This window comes from Loxodonta africana, chromosome 19 (assembly GCF_030014295.1).
Source record: "Loxodonta africana isolate mLoxAfr1 chromosome 19, mLoxAfr1.hap2, whole genome shotgun sequence".
NCBI lineage: Eukaryota > Metazoa > Chordata > Mammalia > Proboscidea > Elephantidae > Loxodonta > Loxodonta africana.
In genome coordinates, this window is record NC_087360.1 from 47527149 (window position 1) to 47536454 (window position 9306).

Consider the following 9306-nt stretch of genomic DNA (forward strand, 5'->3'; position numbering starts at 1 on the left):
TTTTTATTGGAACCAGGGCCAGGATTAGAGTAAAGCAAGTGAGGCAGATAATGAAAGTGCAGGGTCAGATCCTGTCTTTATTTAAAATTTTGACACTTTGCTCATCATGGATTTTTTGCATTAATTTTTAGTTTTGAAACATTATATCTTTTTTTAATTGTGCTTTAAGTGAAAGTTTACAATTCAAGTCAGCTTCTCATACAAAAAACATGGAATGCTTCATGAATTTGCCTGTCATCCTTGCACAGGGGCCATGCTAATTTTCTGTATTAAAATCTCCAATTTTAGTATATGTGCTGCTGAAGTGAGCACTCCCCCCTTCTATTTTGTGCCCAAGGGGGTGCCTCACTCACTCCACCCTAGACCTGGCCCTGGGTCCACTCCCATCAGTCTTTTACACATATTTGCACGTGTCTGAGTCAGCGGTTGAACACAGCTGAGATAGCTGCTATATGTACATAATTCCAAGATAAGATAAGTTCTGTAAATGAAAAGAACAGGCTACTATGACAGAAAATAATATTAAGTAACAACTTTAGATTTGGTAGTTAGCAAAGCTAACTGAAGTTGCTTGCTACTGGAACTTAGTAGAGACTAAGGAGAAACAGAAGAGGAATGTGGGGAAGAAAATTTTACAGAAGTGTGAACAACATATTAAAAGGTCCCAAAGCAGAAGAGAGCTTCATGGAATGGAGGGACTGAAAGAGGACCAATGAGGCAAGTGTGCAGTAGCATGAGCTCTGGGGAGCTCATGGTGTTAAGTTGTGGGTTCATGGGTATTTATTTTCTTATTATGCTTCATAACTCCCACAAATGTTCCTTATATTCTTCTGTATGTTTAAGTATTTCAGAATTTTAAAAAGCAACAACAAAAAATGTGAACAGAAGTTTAAACTGTGTAGCACATGCAGCATGTGGATAACTCTTGTAAAAAGCCTTCCTTTGAGGGTGGGAGGGGAGACAAGGCGGCATGGAGGGATGTTGAGCCAAGGTAGGGCTTTCCAAAAAGATGGTTGAGCATAATCTGAATCTAACTATGTGGAAACAGCAGATAAACCTAAATGGATGAGCGCCTTATAAAATAACTGCCTGTATTCTCATTTACCTTGGACATGTCATCAGGGAAAACCAATCTCTAGAAAAGGACATCATGTTTGACAGAGAAGATTGGTGAAAATGGGGAAACCCTCAATGCTATGGACTGAAACAATAGCCACAACAATGAACTCAAACATATTAATGATCAAGAAGATGGCGCGGTACCCCACAACATTCTGTTCTTTTGTACATAAGGTCACCAAGAATTGGGGCGGACTCAATGGCAACTAACAACAATTCTTCATAAATATTGGTGCTATGAAAGATGAAGAAAGACTGAGGAGTTGTTCCATATTAAAGGAGGCTAAAGAAACATGACCATCAAATAAAATACGTGAACTTAAACTGGGAGAAGTAACTATAAAGAGCACCATTGGGACAACTAATGAAATTGGAAAATGATAAAATATAGAATAGAGATTATGAATATGTATTGCATCAGTGTAAGTTTCCTGAAATTGATACTCCTATTCTAGCTATATAATAGAAAGTCCTTTTTTTAAGGAAATACACGTTGAAGTATTAGGTACGAAGTGGCATGATATATGTAACTTACTCTCAAATCGTCCAGAAAAAGAAATAATGTGTGTGTGTGTGCGTGTGCACGTGTGCACACGCGTGTGTGGGAGGTCAGGGAGAAAGAGAGAAAACAAAAGTTAGTTAATCTGAGTAAAGGCTATATTGAAGTTTTATGGTATTCCTATAACTTTCCTTTAAGTTTGAGATTATTTCAAAATAAAAGTTAAAAATTTAAGGTAATAGACACTGGAACATCTTAAAGGAATAATCAAGTCAAGAGGGAGAGACTGGAAACTAAGCAGAGAGAGGTGACATACAAAGGTCTAGGGTCCCCCCAAAATGAGTGGAGATAGGATTTTAGGCTTACCTGGAGGAACTGGGTTCTGGTAGGAAAAGGGATTCTTCTTTCCTTAAAAAGGCATGAAGAGGGGATGGATACAGTTGCAGGTAGATCTGTAGAGTTAGTGATGACAAAGTGAGGAATTTTCTGTCTGGTGGTTTCTATTTTATAAGTTAGGAGCAAGATGAGCTTATTAGCTGAGGGTCAAGGGAGATATGGACAAAGTACGAAATAGTTTTGTGGTGTATAGGATATAAATCACATTAGAAAAGCATAACAACCTTGTTGCGTGATCTTGAATGCCCATTTGATGCTGATCAAGAATTTAAAGAATCACCAATTTGCCAAGTTGCGTGATTTTTCTCCAGCCATGCCAGAGGCGTTGGTGCCAGCTCATACAGAGAAAATAGCTGGATTCATCAGGGTTGGAGTGACACGAAGAGGAATGGTGCTGGGGCTAAGTATTTCAAGGAGAATGAATGTTATGATGAACCTTGACATCTGAGCAGAACATCACCTTTATGCCCTGTAGTTCTACAACTGATATTCTGGACCATCAATTGGAGACAAGGCTATCAGACAACAGAAACAGTTAATAGTTTTCTTCGTTTTGAGACTTTGGAGGGTGTTTGTATTCATACTTGGAATAAAAATAATATGATTCCATTTCTCATAAGTATATAATTGTGTCTTTCTTACAGAAGCTTGGAGTATTTCCAAAGATAATATTATCTATCTTTATTTACCAATGAGGGAAGAATATAAAATGATAGTTTTAAAGTGGGGAAACTGAGCATTGAGAGATAACTTGCCTGATGTTACCAAGCAAACCACTTACAGAGATAGGAAAAGAACCTGGGCATTCAGCTTTCTAGTTTCTACTTACGAGCTCACGTTTCCATGGAGAAAAATTCAAAGAACTCCAACAAAGCAGATGCTGAGCCCACATTCTATTCCTAAAGATACACGTGGACCATGTTCATCAAGATCTGCAAAGCTTTCAGAGAGCTAGGAATGATTTTGGTGGGGGTGTGAAAGACAAGATAATTTTAGCTCAGGTTTGGAAAGCATCCCGTCCCACCTTGAGAAGCCGAATTCAGTGTCAGTCTGGTGCTTGCATGACGGAGATTTTCCATAACACCGTGCTCAGCCCACTCTCCATGCCCTGCCCATGCAATCGTGTCTTTTCACACACCGTCCTCTCTTTCCTCTCCATTATGCAAAACTGACCTAGCTGCTCCTTCAAGAGACCCTCTTCCAAAAAGAGAAATTTTGCCATAGTGCTTTCTCCCTATAAATGTGCTTACCCTCTATGCTTATTATTAACGGACAAATATCTACACTTCTTCTAGTGTGGGGCTGGAGTTGTGTCCATTCAGTAGTATGCTAAAAATGTTTAAAGACCAGATCTCATTAAAAAAACACAGTCCTGATTGGTACTGTTTGCCATTTTCCACAGTGTAAATACTCCCACCATAGCTGATTGCAAGCTACCAATATGACATCCCCAAACATTGAGTTGGCAAGAGATGTGCATAATTGACTCTAGCATGCTACTGGTGTATTGGAGACACGTTGTGTGCCTCCACAGGTTCTCTTGGCTTCCCTCACCTCTTGGACACATAGTTGCTTACTCCACCACAGCTGCCACCATGGACTCCATACGGGCTGTATTATTCCATCAACTAGGGCTGACCAGAGTCCTATCCTGAGTACCCTATTTAAAAATTGCTACTTATAGCAATTTTCCACTCCACATTAAAAAAATCCACATTACTCAGTTCTTTTTTTCACAGCACTTGTAACTTTCTAAAATACTAATAATTTATTCATTAAGTTTATTGTTTATTACCTGTCTCCCCCCAATACAATGAAAATTCAAGAGGGTAGGGATCTTTTTTCTGTTTGTTTAATGATATATCCAAAATCCTTTGAACAATGCTTTGAACAGAGTAGGCGCTCACTATTTACTGAATGAATAAATTAATGAATGAATGAGAAACCATGGATTCTACTCTCTCACTCACCACCAAGCAGGTAACTCAGGCTAAATAAACCCTTGCTGATTGATTGACTGATTGATAGACATCTGAAAAGGTGGAGAGGGCATTGTTGACAATCAAAGTGGAAACAGGTTCACATTAGACTCAAACTCTTCTAATAACCACATGATTCTTCAGGAAGGGAAATCCAGTGCCTTCTCACTATCAGAGTGTGGCAAATAGTTCTTACCCACAGTGTGATTAAAGCATTATCTGAAGCCCCGCTAGGAATGGGAGAAAGAATTCATTAAGGTCTCATCAATTTAAATTTGTTTTCAGGAAGCAAAATCAATCTGTCATCCTTAAAACTCACTTGAGTTTGCACATTGAACGGTTCAAACCTGCAGAATCTTCCCGCTGCTGAACTGATTAAATCTGGTAATTTGGAACGCTTGGTTCACACACAGCCCTTGTAGAATACTCTAGGACATGCCTGGCTTGAAAACAGGAGGAACAGAGGGCTGCATTTCCTTTTCATGAGAAACACAGAAAATGAGGGAAACTCTCGGAATGGGTGAATGATTCGTGTTCTTTAGGTTTTTATGCTTATTCTTTTTTTTTCTTCTTTTTTTAAATTGTGTGCTAAGTGAAAGTTTACAATTCAAGTCAGTTTCTCATACAAAAACTTATACTCACATTGTTATGTGACTCTAGTTGCTCTCCCTATAATGTGACAGCACAATCCTCCTCTCCACCCTGCATTTTCCGTGTCCATTCAACCCGCTCCTGTCCCCCTCTGCCTTCTCATCTCACCTCTGGACAGGAGCTGCCCACATAGTCTCACGAGTTTACTTGAGCTAAGAAACACACTCCTCACTAATATCATTTTTATGTACCAGTCTAATTTTTGTCTGAAGTGTTGGCTTCGGCAATGGTTTTAGTTTTGGGCTAACAGGGAGCAAGGAGGCCGTGACCTGTTAGCCCTCCGGGCTCAGTCAGAACAACAAGATTGGTCTTTCTACTAGAATTTGAAGCCTGCATCCTACTTTTCTCCTGCTTCATCAGGGATTCTCTGTTGTGTTCCCTGTCAGGGCAGTCGTTGGTGGTAGCCGGGCACCATCTAGTTCTTCCGGTCTCAGGCTGACGGAGTCTCTGGTTTATGTGGCCCTTTCTGTCTCTTGGGCTCTTATTTTCCTTGTGTCTTTGGTGTTCTTCATTCTCCTTTGTTCCAGGTGGGTTGAGACGAATTGATGCATCTTAGATGGCTGTGTGCTAGCTTTTAAGACCCCAGATGCCGCTCACCAAAGTAGAATGCAGAATGTTCTCTTAATACATTTTGTTATGCCAATTGACTTAGATGTCCCCTGAAACCATGGTCCCCAGAACCCTGCCCCTGCTACTCTGATCCTTGAAGTGTTTTGTTGTATTCAGCAAACTTTTTAGCTTTTGATTTAGTCCAGTTGTGCTGACTTCCCCTGTATTGTGTGTTGACCTTCCCCTTCACCTAACATAATTCTTGTCTACTATCTAATTTTTTTTAAATCTAATTAGTGAATACCCTTCTCTCTCCCTCCCTGCTCACCCTCATAACCATTAAAGAATGTTTTCTTCTGTGTTTAAACCTTTTCTTGAGTTCTTATACTAATGGTCTCACATAATATTTGTCCTTTTGTGACTCACTAATTTCACTCAGAGTAACGCCTCCCAAATTCCTCCAGGTTATGAGATGTTTCATGGATTCATCATTGTTCTTTGCCATTGTGCAGTATTCCATTGTGTGAATATACCATAATTTGATTATCCCTTCATCCGTTGATGGGTACCTTGGTTGTTTCCATTTTTTGCTATTGTAAACAGTGCTGCAATGAACATAGGTGTGGATATATCTATTCATGTCGGTGCTCTTCTCCAGGATATATTCTAAGGAGTGGGATTGCTGGATCATATGGTAGTTCTATTTCTAGCTTTTTAAGGAAGAGCCAAATCAGTTTCCAAAGTGGTTGTACAATTTTACATTACCGCCAGCAGTGTATAAGTGCTCCAGTCTCTCCACAACGCCAACGTTTTTTTGGATTAGTGGTAGCCTTTTTTTCTTTTGTTGGAGTGAGATGGTATGTCACTGTAGCTTTGATTTGCATTTCTCTAACGGCTAATGATTGTGAGCATTTCCTCATATATCGTTTTCCGAAATGGCTGTACCATTTTGCATTCCCCACCAGCAGTGCCCAACAGTTCCAATCTACCTGCAGCGTCTCCAACATTTGTTATTTTCTGATTCGTGCCAGTAACGTCAGGGTGAGATGGTATCTCACTGTGGTTTTGATTTGCGTTTCTCTAATGGCTACTGTTTTTTTTTTTTAATGGCTAGTGGTAGCAAACATTTCCTCCAGTGTCTGTTAGCTGCTCGAATGCCTTCTTTGCTGAAGTGCGTGTTCATATACTATGTCTATTTTTAAATTATATTATTTGTGTTTTTATTGTAAAGATGTTGAATTTTCCAGATTTTTAGAGATTGGACCTCTGTCGGACTTGTCATAGACAACAACTTTTTCACAGTCTGTAGGGTCTTTTTAAACACTTTTGGTGAAGTCTTTTGATGAGCATAGTGTTTAATTTTTAGAAGATCCTAGTTATCTAGCTTATCTTTTGGTGTTTGTGTATTCTTAGTTATGTTTAGTATTCTGTTAATGCCGTGTATTAGGGCTTCTGGCATCGACTCTATCTTTTCTTCTACGATCTTTATAGTTTTTGGTTTTATATTTAGGTCTTTGATCCATTTTGAACTAGTTTTTGTGTATGATGTAAGGTATGGGTCCTGTTTCATTTTTTTGCAGATGGACATTCAGTTTTGCCAGCACCATTTGTTAAAAAAGGCTGTCTTTTCCCCATTTGATGGACCCTGGGCCCTTGTTGAAGATCAGGTGAGCTTAGGTGGATGGATTTACATCTGTATTCTCAGTTCTGTTCTATTAGTCAATGTGTCTGTCATTGTACCAGTACCAGGCTGTTTTGACTACTGTAGCTGTATAGTAGGTTCTGAGGTCAGGTAGTCAGAATCCTCCTACTTTCTTCTTCTTCTTCAGTAGTGCTTTCCTTATCCAGGACTTCTTCCCTTTCCATATAAATTTAATGATTAATTTTTCCATCTCTTTAAAGAATGTTGTTGGTATTTGAATCAGGATTGCATTGTATTTGTAGATTGTTTTGGGTAGAATTATCATTTTCACAATGTTAAGTGTACCTATGCATAAGCATGGTACGTTTTCCATTTATGTAGATCTCTTTTGGTTTCTTGCAGCAGTGTTTTGCAGTTTTCTTTGTATAGATTTTTCTATCCCTGTTTAGATGTATTTCTAAGTTTTTTTTTTTAGGGACTATTATGAATGGTATTGCTTGCGTGATTTCCTTTTCATAGTTCTCTGTGTTGGTGTATAGGAGTCGAGCTGATTTTTGTATGTTTATCTTATATCCTGCTAGTCTGCTGAATCTTTTTATTAGTTCCAATAGTTTTCTTGTGTAGTCTTTTGGGTTTTCTATGTATAGTATCATATCATCCACAAATAGGGACAGTTTTACTTCTTCCTTACTAATTTGGATGCCCTTTATTTCTTTTTCTTGCCTTATTGGTCTAGCCAGGACTTCCAGCACAATGTTAAATAACAGTGGTGATAAAGGGCATTCTTGTCTTGTTCCTGTTCTCAAGGGGAATGTTTTGAGCGTCTCTCCATTAAGAATGATGTTGGCTGTTGGTTTTGTATAGATGCCCTTTATTATATCGAGGAATTTCCCTCCTATATCTATTTTATTGAGAGTTTTTATCAGAAACGGGTGTTGGATTTCGTCAAATGAGTCAATTGAGACGATCATGTGGTTCTTTTATTTACATAGTGGGTTACATCGGTGGATTTTCTCATGGTGAAACCATCCTTGTATATCTGGTATGAATCCCACTTGGTAGTGGTGTATTATTTTTTTCGTATGATGCTGAATTCTATTCACTAGAATTTTGTTGAGAATTTTTTGCATCTATATTCATGAGAGATATTAATCTGTAATTTTCGTTTTTCTGTGGTGTCTTTGCCTGGTTTTGGCATCAGGGTTATGCTGACTTCATAGGATGAATTCAGAAGCATCTCTTCCTCTTCTATATTCTGAAATAGTTTGAGGAGTACTGGTGTGAGCTCTTCTCTGAATATTTGGTAGAATTCTCTGGTGAAGCCATCTGGCCAGGGCTTTGATTTTGTTGGATTTTTTTTTTTTTTACCTTCTCAGTCTCTTCTCTTTTTGAGGGTCTGTTCAGATTTTCAACTTCAGTTTTGTGTTAGTTTTAGTTTGGGTAGGTAGTATGTTTCTAGAAATTCGTCCTTTTCCTCTAGGTTTTGAAATTTGCTGGAGTATAGTTTTTCATAATACTGTATATGATCCTTTTTTATTTCATTTGTGTCTGTTGTAATATCCCTCATTACATTTTTTATTTGGGTTATTTGCATCCTCTCCTGTTGTTCTTTTGTCACTTTGGCCAATGGTATGTCAATTTTCTTGATCCTTTGGTTCTGTTGATTCTTTTTATTGTTTTTCTATTCTCTATTTCATTTATTTCTGCTCTCATCTTTATTATTTCCTTTCTTCTGGTGGCTGTGGGCTTCTTTTGCTGTTCTCTTTCTACTTGTTTGAGTTGTGTAGCTAATGTTTTGATTTTTCTGCTCCTTCTTTTTTTTCATGTGTACATCTATTGCTATAAATTGACCCCTGAGCTTTGCTGTGTCCCAAAGGTTTTGTTGGTATGATGTTTTCATTCTTGTTTGATTCTAGAATTTTTTTAATTCCATTTTTGATTTCTTCTATCACCCAATCATTTTTAAGCAGTGTTATTTGGTTTCCATGTATTTGATTTTTTTCCCCTTGCTCTTCCTGTTATTTATTTCTACTTTGATGGTGTAGTGATCAGAGAAGATACTTGGTATTATCTCAGTTTTTTGGATTTTGTCGAGGGTTGCTTTGTGGCCTGAGATGTGGTTTATTCTGGATAGTGTTCCACATGCATTCAAAAAGAATGTGTACTTTGCAACTGTTGGGTGGAATGTTCTACAGTTGGTTAATTGTGGCCCTTAGATCTTCTGTATCTTTGTCAAGTTTTTTTTTAGATGTTTTTAAGTGTTCCATCCTTTACTGAGAGTGGTGTGTTGATATCTCCTACTTATTATTGTGAAACTGTCAGCTTCTCTTTTCAGTGCTGTTAGAGTTTGTTTTATGTATTTTGGGGCCCTGTCATTGGGCACGTAGATATCTATTATGGCTATTTCCTCATGGTGCATTGTCCCTTTAATCATTATATGATGTCCTTCCTTGTCTTTTATGGTGGATTTT

The 9306-nt window shown here is 38.2% G+C and overlaps 1 non-coding gene across 1 annotated transcript; it reads right to left on the minus strand.

Moving 5' to 3' along the window:
- Nucleotides 1–203: 203 nt before the first annotated feature.
- On the minus strand, nt 204–312 carry LOC111751317 (U6 spliceosomal RNA). Its single transcript, XR_002786395.1, has one exon. It is a non-coding gene; the product is annotated as a U6 spliceosomal RNA (small nuclear RNA).
- Nucleotides 313–9306: the final 8994 nt, after the last annotated feature.